An 11,701-nucleotide genomic window follows, 5' to 3' on the forward strand; every position below is an offset into this window, starting at 1 on the left:
AGTGCCATGGGAGCCTGTAAAAAGGTTGCCGGCACTGTGGGAACCTTTCCTGCCTGTGTGGGAAAGAACTGGGCTCGGGTTTCAAGCAGGCCACTCTGAGAAGGCCTGGGAGAAAGAAGGCTCAGAAAGAAGGGCATGGTGGGAGCAGGCCAGCAGGCTTTTCGGAGTGATGGTGACGGTGACTTCCCTTACTCACTGGCTGGGGCTTCCAAGTGACACAGGCCAGGTACAGTGACCGGCAATGGGCGCTTGCTCCTACTTTGCTCAACAAACAAAACAGAGGAGACTGTCTGGGAGAGGATAAGTACCTGGCATTCGCCCCCCCACCCCCCTCAGCGGGTCCTCTTCATTGGGCCTGGAAAGCTTCTGGAAGGGCCAGTGATTGAGGGGAAGGAGCCCCGGCCTGGGAGTCAGAGGCTGGGATCCCATCTCTTCCAGTCCCTGGCGCTCTGCTAGGGAACTTCGCAGCTCCACTATTCCAGAGATTACCTCTTGAAGAGAGTCTTTAGATGTTAAAAAACAGGACAGGACATGCAACTAGAGCACACAGAGGACTCTCCCCACCCCATCCTCCCCGCCTCACCTCAAAACTAGGAGCGCCATGATGGTTGGGCTTGGGTGGTGAGCGAGCGGCCTCACCCCCGAGGACACACTTGTGTCCGGTCATAGAGGACTAGCCCTGGCTGCTCCTGAGGGTCCCTGGGGGCCGCTGAAGAACACAAGCCTATTATTGTTGCCCTGTAAGGACCTTCTGACTAACAAGAGACAAGTGCCTTTGAAATCTTAACTCCGGGGGCGCCTGGCTGGCTTAGTCCGTAGAGCGTTGGACTCTTGGTCTTGGGGTCATGGGTTTGAGCCCCATGTTGGGTGTAGAGGTTACTTTTAAAAAAAGCCGGGGCGGGGGCGGGTTTGAGATCCTCATGAGCAAGCTGGGCAGAGCGGAAAAAAATGTACCAAAATGCATCAGTGGTCAAAATAATCTTGGGATGGGGGATAAAGAAGTTTTCCATTTTTCCTTACCTTTCCAGCTTTTTCAGGAAAGTGCCTATGTCAGTTTTTCTAAAAACTGCTTTGCTCAAAGGAAGCTGGCCAGAGGCCATGATCTATGTGGCAAGGTGACTGGGGCCTTGACAGGGCTGACCTTTAATTTGGAGTTGTAGTAATCACTAGCTGCGCATATCTAGTTAAATGTAAATTAATTGAAGTGCAGCAAAATTTAAAATTCAGCTGCTCTGTTGCACTAGCCACACTGCGGGGGCCTAGGAGCCAGCTGTGCTAGTGGCTCCTGTACTGGACAGCACAAATATAAAATATTTCCAGCATCTCAGAAAGTTCTACTGGATAGTGTTGCCTTGGAACATCTATGGAAATGGGTTTGAATGGAATGAGTCCGACCTAACTACGGAGACAAAAAAAAAAAATGTTTTTAAGATTTTATTTATTTGACAGAGAGAGAGAGATCACAAGTAGGCAGAGAGGCAAGCAGAGAGAGAGAGGAGAAAGAGAGGCTCCCTGCCAAGCAGAGAGCCCTATGTGAGGCTCGATCCCAGGACCCTGGGATCATGACCTGAGCTGAAGGCAGAGGCTTAACCCACTGAGCCCCCAGGCGTCTCCAGAGACCAAATGTCCTTAAAGCATCTACTTAAGGGGAACCTGGCTGGATCAGCCCCTGGAGCAGGTGTTCCTAGATCTTGGGGTGGTGAGTTTGAGCCCCATGTTGGGTGTGGAGGTTACTTAAAAATAAAATCTTAAGGGGCACCTGGGTGGCTCAGTCCACGAAGTCCCAGGGTCCTGGGAGCCTGCTTCTCCCTCTCCTTCTCCCGCTGCCACTCCCCCTGCTTGTGTTCCCTCTTGCTGTATCTCTCTCTGTCAAAGAAATAAAACCTTTAAAAAACAAAACAAAATAAAATAAACTCTGAACAAAATAAAGCACTTGGAATGCTTTGCTTATAGTAATGGATTGTTCCACTTGATTTTCTCGTATTTATTCAAAGAGGCAAACTCAACCTCTTTGGGCAACACTTTGTTAGTTGTCACTGTATGATCGAAAGTGGTAAAACATTTTAATTGCTGAAAGCATGCTCTTACTGCTTTTCAGATAGTAGCTGGCCTTGGCACATCCTTCTGGATCCCAGCTTTCGCTCTCATTCTAGAAGACAATCAGTCCGTTCCAGAAGCTGCTCTTTTGCAGGATGGGCGAGATCTCCTGAGAGATCCTGTAATGCCTGATAGGATTCCAAAGCAAACTGTTGCCCCCACAACTTACTCACAGAAAACTAGACCTTACTGTGGGGGTGGAGGTGGGGGGGCAGAATGGAGTAGACAGGAGGGATGGGAAGGTAGGGGGAGAAGCCCTAACAACGGTGACATTTTGACTATTAGCCAAATGTTTCTAGAAAATGAAAAAAAAAAAATCTTCCTTCTATGGAGATCTGGAGTCCCTAGAGATTTTAGTCTTTCCCTCTGGCTCCTCCTGCAAATAAGATGCTGGGGTCTCACCCATTAAAAACTCCTCCTCGGGGTAGGTTAAATGTCAGTAACTGGGCTAGGCTACTGTGGCCAGGCGCTGTGCCAGGCACCAGCGACTCAGAAATGATCAAAACTCAGTGGTCACCCCCAAGGAGATCCCTCTTGAGCACAGACTTCTCCTCCTGCATCCAGTATGCTAGGTGCTACATACAGACACCGACGGAGTGCAGGGGAGCAGAGACGAGGGAATGCCGCATTCGGCATGCCAAAATGAGAAAAGGTTCCTAGAGGAGATGCCTTGAGAACTACATAAAAGATGGGTAGAAGGGGGCACCTGGGTGGTGCAGTTGGTTAAGTGTCAGACTCTGGGTTTTCAGCTCTGGTCATGATCTTTGGGTCGTGGGACAGAGCACTGAATCAGGCTTCAAAGCTCAGTGCGGAGTCTGCTTGGGACTCTCTCTCCCTCTCTATCCGCCCCCCTCCCATGTGTGTGTGCTCACTCACTCTCACGTTCTCTCCCTCTCCCTCTAAAATAGATAAATAAATCCTTAAAAAAACAGATGAGTAGGGGTGCCTGGGTGGCTCAGTGGGTTAAAGCCTCTCTCTGCCTTCAGCTCGGCTCAGGTCACGAGTTCAGGGTCCTGGGATGGAGCCCCGCATCAGGCTCTCTGTTTAGCAGGGAACCTGCTGCCCCCTCTCTCTCTGCCTGCCTCTCTGTCTACTTGTGATCTCTCTGTCAAATAAATAAATAAAATCTTAAAAAAAAAAAAAACCCAGATGAGTAGAAGTTAACTAGCCAAGAAGGGGTTAGAGGTGGGTATTCAAGGGAGAGGCCTGGAGCCATCTAACTTCTGACCTTGGGGAGTGGAGAGCAAAGACTGAAAGCCCCCCATGGCTTCAGCACAGGGCAGAGGTGGGTAGGAGTGGGGGGACACCTGGGTGATGGGGTAGGCATGACAGGCCACAGAGGACCCTATGTGGACTTTGGACTTGATACTGATGAGAATGAAAACCTACTGAAAGTCATACTGGCCAGAATGGACCAGAGGGGAGTAAGTCTGGACAGAAAATGCTAGTGGAGTGTCAGGCTCTGCTTCTCCTCCCAAGATACTCACTGGAATCACTCACTCAAGGTCTCTCAGCTTCCAACTGTCTCTATAGCCCATTCCATTGTCTCTGAGCATGTACAGCAGGAAATAGCCTCAGAATTAGCCAATAGGCTCATTTCCATTTATTTAACTGGTTTATAAAATTGGCACAAGGTGCCAGGCACAGAACTATAAAAGAAGAATAAGGCATGGCCACTGCCCTTAACTCTCCTGCTTTTTAAATTTAAAAGCAAAAACGAAAACAAAACCCAGAGGGGCACCTGGGTGGCTCAGCTGCTTAAGCACCTCTTGATTTCAGCTCTGGTCATGATCTCTGGCCTGTGAGATGGAGTGGGCATTGGGCATGGAGCCTGCTTTTGATTCTCTCTCTTCCCCTCCGCCCGTCCCCTCTCCACATGCACAGTCGCACACTCTTTCTCTTAAAAAACAAACAAACAAACAACAACAAAAACAAAAAACAAAAAACACCCAAAACATGACTTAAATAATGGAGAAATATATCAGAGGGTTTGACTGTAATTTCAACAGCAGTGAGTGTGACACTGCTCTAAGACCTCTAAACATGTTCAGAATTATAATGACTTCTAACAAGAACTTTGGTAATACAAACACCTTTAGGTATTTAGATTTTCTGATTTGCCCAGAGAAGTGAGCCCATAACCAGAAATCCAAGTTAGCCAGTTCCTTCTCTGGCCTTGGATGTACTCCTTCCTCTGAGAAATGAGGACAGATCTAATAGCACTTCTATATCTGACAAGGCTATGCTAGAAAGTTTAGTATCGAGTCCCAGTAACTATTTCCATATACACTCATATACGCAAAACATTTCGCCTTTCTGTTCTTTTTCTCTTTAACCAAAAAATTCCCCTTACTCTATTTCTCAGGAGGATTTGGTTCTCTTTCCCCCTATGATTTCCAGAACATTTCAAAACTCTTCAAATGAAAATATGCGAGTCATGACTTGTGGGTAGCAAGCTAGGACTTGTGGGGACAGTTAGGGGGAGGGCAAACTCTGAGATCTGCCAGCAATTGTTTTCTCTCTTGATTCGAATGAAGGAAAAGATCATGTTATTTATACAGCATAAGGTTCCAGATTTTCAGGAATGAAATCCGAGCCCAGCATGTCAACATATTGGTCTGGTCTGTCTTGGAATCTACAGTAGATGGATTTCTTTGTGCTGGGAAACATTAGGAAGGTCAATATTCTTTTCGGATTTTTTTCTTTTAAGAAAAGAGTTCATTCTCACACTCTAAAGTGGTGGTATTAGATATCATTCAGATAATACGCTCAATGGTCGTGCAGACTTCAGTTTCAAACATAAAGCCCCAGGGCAAACAGCTTTTACGTATTCAGTTACATGTTCTTTACTTTACCGATAATGTTTTTCCACAAATACTCCCAGCCTGGGAGGAGATACAGAAGTGAACAACCCAATGAAATAAAAATAATCGTGCCGTTAATAATAGTGAGTCCCAAATCGCAAAGAACCCAGCGAGGCACCGAGACCTGGGCATCCCGATCAGGGGAACCTGCTAGAAGCAGGTAGGTCAGAGGCCTTGAGGGGCGGGGCCGGGCGGGGCAGAAAGAGCGCTGGGCCCGGATCACAGGACAGGACTTCCAGGTCCTGGCCTCTTTCTGATGAGCTCTGCAACAACGTGTATAATCACTTACCCTCGCTGGCTTTCAGTTTTCTCATCTTCAAAAGGAAGGGGTTGGCCTGGACCTAGAGGAAAGGGCCCCCCGGAGCCCAGCACAGCTGCAGGCCTGCCCCTGGTTCTGCCCCTGGCCAGAGTGGAACCCTGGACAGACAGACGTCTCTGAGCCTCAGTTCCCTCCTCGTCCCTGTAAAATCAAGGACAATAAACTTTCCTGACTGAGGTACGCTGGGTATTAACGGGATAATGTTTTCAAAGCGTCTGGCCCGCAGTAGGCAGCACTCTGGCTTCCTCTAGAATTCCCTTCCAGCGCTCGAACACCCCGGGCCCCCATCCAGTTCCACTGTCTCCAAACTCCGGTCCGTGGCTTAGCAACAGCCCTCATTCGCAATCTCCGCAGGGGCACACACACCTGAACTGCTGCTTTCAGTTTTCCAAATTGCCACTAAAACTTGCTTCCCGCCAAGTATTTGCCCCAACTGGGCATCCCCTGAAGTGCGTCGCCACACTTTCTTGCTTCCCGGACTCCGCTTTCACTTCTCTTCCCCCAGGCAGAGGCGGAGCGCAGCGGAGGGCGCCCGGGACCGGGCTGGGGACCCAGTTCGGCCACCCATTTCCGCCCCTCCAGGTGTCTCGGGGCCGGCCTGGGATGGGGCGAGTGTTTCCCACGTCCGGAGGGCGCAGACCCGGCCCATCTTCCGGGCACGGGCCTTGGGATTAGCAGATCCCAAAATAGGGTCCCTTGGGGGGTTGGTCTGTTGGCGGTTTGACTGACGTGGCCCGGGGAGAGGGCCGCTGCCTGGTGGTCCTTCTTTGGGACGGGAACTCCTTGCTCGGAATTCCTTAATTCCAGGGAGGCTTCAGATACATATTTATAAAAGTAACATATATAATTTACATATATTTATAACAGGATTGTAACCACATTAGAGAAACTTTGAAAAGCAGAGCAAAAGAAAAACCCTTCCCCATTTATAATTACAACTCCCAAACGCAGAGGCTGGTAGTATTTTGCTGTGTGTTAGTTGTGTTGTGTGCTTTGAGTCCTTTCTCAAAGCTTTCATTTTCTTAGCTCTATATTCTCTCTCTCTCTCTCTCTCTCACACACACACACACACACACACACACTTTATGCACCTTGTTTTTCACGCTGTAAACTTTTCTACCTAGATGCATCATGGTCCTTATTATTTTAGTAACTGCAGACTAAACTTCTATTGTAACTAACACAACCAGGAATGCATATTAGCATAACATCTTGTCTTTTCACCCAATTTCTTTTTTTTTTTAAGATTTTATTTATGTATCTGTCAGAGAGAGCAGGAGGAGTGGCAAAAGGAGAGGGAGAAGCAGGCACCCTGCTGAGCAAGAAGACGGTTGCAGGACTGGATCCTAGGACCCCCACCCCCATCATGACCTGAACTGAAGGCAGACACTGAACCCACTGGGCCACCGAGGCGTCCCTTCACTCAAATGTCTTAACATTTCCTTTAAGTCGCGTCATAGAAATTGAAATATAAGGTTAATGAGTATGAACATGTTCATGGTTCCATCGCCCTTGCCTGGATGTGTTCCTAGGTGTTGAACCAACGTAGGCTCTTACCTAATGGCAGGTGAGCATCCTCTCAGCCCCTGGGCCCCAGCGCGGGCTCCCACCTCTGTAAAAATGTTGGTTGATTTTTTTCCTTCCAGGGTAACTATGCTGTGATTTACAGCGAGAGGAACACCTTTATCCCCCTGGAGTTTGATTACTAGTTTTGTCTGTGTTTTAAGCAAGCCTTTTGAAGTGAGTGGGATTTGAATGAAGAAAGATGGCTTCGTGAATAAAGCCTGGGAAGTTGTCCTGTCCTCATATTCAGGGAGACGTGGTGAGTTGAAGAAATGGATGGAAATTCTTCGTGGGGACGAAGGGACCAGGCAGTGCGGGAGAAGTTTGGGAGGGAAAAATGGCGGTGCCAACCTCCTCGATGTGACCCAAGTCACAGGTGCAAGAGGCATGGATATAGAAGCAGAAGGTTGGACCAGTTAAAAGAAAAAGAGCCTGGGCTCCAGGCATGAGATCAGCATCAAGGATCTGGTGAATGGATGGAGGAGGCGTGAATTTTGGATTACAGAATCTGTCAGGTACGATGGGGAGGGAATCCTGCACTCTCTCACTTTTTGAATACTTTCCCTGTGCCCATGGTTTAGAGGCTATCTCAATGAATAAGAACCCAAGGAGCGAGGTAATATCATTATCCTCATTTTACAGATGTATAAACTGAGGGTCCCAGGGGTTCCCTGTCGCAGCCAAGGCCACAGATGTATATTACAAGTGGCAGAAACCTAGGGCCTTTGGACAAAGGACAAAAGAGAAACAGCATTTACCCAGGCCATGAAAGCCTGGGGTCAGGCCTAGGTGGAGAAAGACCAATGGTCAAGAGACATGCTTTCCTCTCCCCTACATCAATGAAAGAATGTGTCTCTTGCTCCGTTTCAAGTGCCTCCGCTTTCTGTCCCAATTAAAGTAGAAACTGTGTGGGCTTAGAGGGCCTGTACTAGACAAAGCCAGTGCTAAGTTTCTTTTCTTTCTTTCTTTTTTTTTTTTTTTTTAGAAATTGTATTTTATTATTTTTTTGAAGCAAGTTCTCCACCCAACATGGGGCTTGAACTCATGATCCTGAGATCAAAAGTCACACGCTTCACTGAATGAGCCAGCCAGGCGGCCCCAGAGTTAAGTTTTCAAAGGCACTTGTCTCCTAGCTCCTTATTTCAACTTCTTGTTATTTCACTACAAAATGCCTTTGGGTTTGAAACATGGATTGTGTCAGACGGGTCACCAGTTCAGATGTGTTCTTATCCCCCTGCTTTCTATCCGGCGTATTGTCTTCGAAAGCACGGTTATGTAGCACATACCACGCGGAGATCTCAAGGAACCAGGGAAATATCTTAGTGTGGCTGGTATCGAGGCCTGGGTTTCCAGAGGAGAGGGCTCAGTGCTCACGGAGGAAGGAAACCCAGCCGGCCCCATTGTCTTCTGAGACCAACAAACTTTTATATAAAATAACAGTAATAACAGGTAATTATTTTTATCTCCATATTCAGATTCTCTCTCTCTTTTTAAAAAAGTTTTTTTTGTTTTTTGTTTTTTTAGTAATCTCTACCCCCAAGGTGGGACTGGAACTCACCACCCTTGAGAGTCGTTCCCTCCACCAACTGAGCCGCCCGGTGTTCCCCTCCACCGCATCTCTCTTTATTTCTATTCTATAAATATCAAAGAGATAATAATATTTATATTATATAAATATAAGAGAGAGAAATAATGGAAGGAAATATTCCAAAACATTCGCATCAATATGATCTGTGGCTGCCCGGTGATATTATAGCAAATTGTAGATTTTGTTTTGTTTTTCCTTTGAGGAACAAGAGCCAACTTTTTCATTTGTTCATTTCTTGCATTTGAAGTAGCCCTCGATGGCATCCTTGGCCTGAGATTCTTTGCCCTCGTCCTTCACTATAACACAGCTGCAAGCCAGCCCTTTGCGGGGGGCTCTCCCCCTGTGTCCCTTCCACCGAGGCCTCCTCTCTCCCCTGTCTCTTGTTGTCATCAACCTTAATTAGGTTGATTTGGTGTTCAGCACAAAGGGCCTCCCCCAACTTGACATACACAGGCCTGTCACAGTTGGATGCAAGCGCACAAAGGTGGGCTTGGCCTTGTGGAAGGCTCTGGCAGCTTTTGTGAATTCCTGGGGCTAGGGCCATCCTGGACCAGGGCAGTCTTCCTCACCCCCTTATAAAACAGTATTAACGTCCAAGATGCCTGCAGCTGCAGAGCCTTCCTCCAGGACAGGGCTGGAGCGGAGTCTTGAATGCACCAGAGTCCAGGCTTTGGATCTACAAGGAGAGAGCTAGCTCTTTATTATACTTTCCTGTGTTTCCCCAAACTGTGCATAACAAGGACTATGAGCGTTGATATTTGGAAAAACAGTTATGAAAACGGTAAGTTATTATTTTTCAAGACTTTATTCATTGACTTGAGAGAGGGAGAGCAAGCAAGAGAGAGCGCATGATGTGGGGGGAAAGGCAGGCTTCCCATCGAGCAGGGAGCCCGATATAGGGCTCGAACCCAGGACCCCGGGATCATGACCTGAGGCAGACGCTTCACCTACAGAGCCACCCAGGTGCCCCGTAAGTTGTTGTTATTATTATTATTATTATTATTTGCAGAGTTTCAACATGTTTCATTTTATCAATAAAAAGATTAATAATAAAAATAAACTTACTAGCTACTGTGTCTTTAATTTTGCGCAGAAATTTAAAGAACTTTCTAGATTAACCTTAGGCTATAACCCTTTTATTTGCATGATTTTTTTTTCTAGTCTTTTATAGTTGTCCATCATCCTGGTACCCAAAATATGAGAAAACGTTTACATCCGTTTTCTAATTTAACGTACACAAGAATGTTAATACGCCGTATCATGGCTATCTTGAAAATATATTCTGAAATCAGTCACTTCGCTACACCTCCTCTCACGACCTGAGTCCAAGCAGTTGTAAACTCTTATAACCCTGTAGGCATCTCCGGCTAAAACTGGCTCAACTCCCTTGAGTCCTAATCTCCTCAGTGCCTGAAGGCGCTTTTCTTGTTTTTTGTTTTTTTCATTTAAATTGCATTACACCAAAATTCTGCTCAAAAAATTTTTTTTTAACCAGTAGGAATTTTTATTTAAAATGCAGTTTATTAAGCACTATCTAGGGGCTCCATCTCCTAGTCTATTTTTAGTTACCTACCATCTTTTTATTTACCTGGTCTATTTTTTTTTTAATTTTTAATTTTTTTTTACCTGGTCTATTTTTATTTAGCATTTAAAATGTGCTGGCCTGGAGCTAGGCACAGGGGGGTAGGGAGATTCATAGGGAAATGTGTAACTGTTTCATTGAGTGCCTGTTATTTTGGTACATCTTTTAACTTATTTATTTTATTTTTTTAGATTTTATTTATTTATTTGACAGAGAGAGCACATGAGTGAGTTGGAGGAGGGACAGGGAGAGGGAGAAGCAGATTTCTCACTGAGCAGGGAGCCCAACCCTGGGCTCGATCCCAGAACCCCGAGATAAGGACCTGCGCCAAAGGCAGATGCTTAACTCACTGACCCAACCCAGGTGCCCTACGAGGTACATTTTTTTTTTTTCCACAGTAGTCTCTACACGCAACATAGGGCTGGAACCCACCACCCCAATATCAAGAGTCACAGGCCATACCGACTGAGCCAGCCGGGCGCCCCTAAAAGGTACATTTTTGATGCTTACTCATTTCATCCTCCAACAATCCTGGGAGATCGGTTTTTACTACTGCTAGATACAGATGACCACACTTGGGGGCCCAAAGACCGTGTGCCATGGCTGAAACTAGACAGTAAGTTAGTGGAAATTCTGGGCCAGGAAAGCAGGCCCACCTAGTTCAAAGCTTGTGCTAATTATATGCCGTTTTTCTCCCATAGTATATACACTCATACAGTATGATTCCTGGCCTTTTAGGCCTTACACTCTAGTTGATGATGAGATAAACACACACAATACCCAGCAGCCACTGGTTACAGACACTCAGCACCGAAGTCCTTGTGCAGCCCAGCGGGAAGGTCCACCTCGTGAGTGTTTGGGGAGGTTGCTCTGGGATGCGGTGAATTCGGCTTTCCCTGACCCCGGCCTGGCCTCGGAAGTGTTTAGGCTTTGACCGTGGCTGTCCCAGATCATCCAATTGCAAATGGAGGTTCTATTCCAGTCTGCCATTAACTCTACAGGCGGGGCTTCTCCAGCCCGAATGCACATACCAATCACCTGGGGATCTTATTAAAATGCAGATGCTGAAGGAGGCGGGGTGGGGGTGGGGGCTGGGAGCCTGCATTTCTTTCTTTTTTCCCTTTTTTTTTTTTTTTTTTTCAAATAACAGGACTTTTTTGTTTTGTTTCTGCAAGACTTTTTAAAATTTTATTTACTTATTTTTAAAGTAAGCTCGATGCCCAATGTGGGGCTTGAACTCAAGACTCCTAGATCAAGGTCACATGTTCTACGGGACTGAGCCAGCCAGGTGCTCCTGGGAGTCTGCATTTCTAGGAAGTTCCCAGGTGATGCTGGTAATGCTAGCTTGAGGGTTGGGGAGCGAACACTAAATGGAGTTAAACGGACTAACCCAGACCCAGACCTCCATCCTGTCTCTGAGCCCCAGGCGGAGTGCTGAGCTGCTCTTGTCTCCCCACGGGCCAGAGGAAGAGCCCCCAACCCTGAGCAGCAGAGGGAGGGGCCTCCCTTCTCAGAGCCTCATCTCAGCGAAAGCGCAAGGGGTCGTCCAGGCTCGAGTTGGGGCTGGAAAGGCAGCCCTGTCCCAGCAGAGACGCCCAGCCTCCCCTTGGCCCACACGTGGACCAGGCCGGCTTCTCCAGCCCCTCCGCAGCAGGCTGCCATGGCCACCAGGCCACACACAAGGGCAA

The 11,701-nt window shown here is 47.2% G+C and overlaps 1 pseudogene; it reads right to left on the minus strand.

Moving 5' to 3' along the window:
- Positions 1-8,659: 8,659 nt before the first annotated feature.
- LOC132006986 (uncharacterized) overlaps positions 8,660-11,701 on the minus strand; it is a 17,740-nt pseudogene continuing 14,698 nt past the window's right edge.

Source organism: Mustela nigripes, chromosome X, assembly GCF_022355385.1.
Source record: "Mustela nigripes isolate SB6536 chromosome X, MUSNIG.SB6536, whole genome shotgun sequence".
Classification (NCBI taxonomy): Eukaryota; Metazoa; Chordata; class Mammalia; order Carnivora; family Mustelidae; genus Mustela; species Mustela nigripes.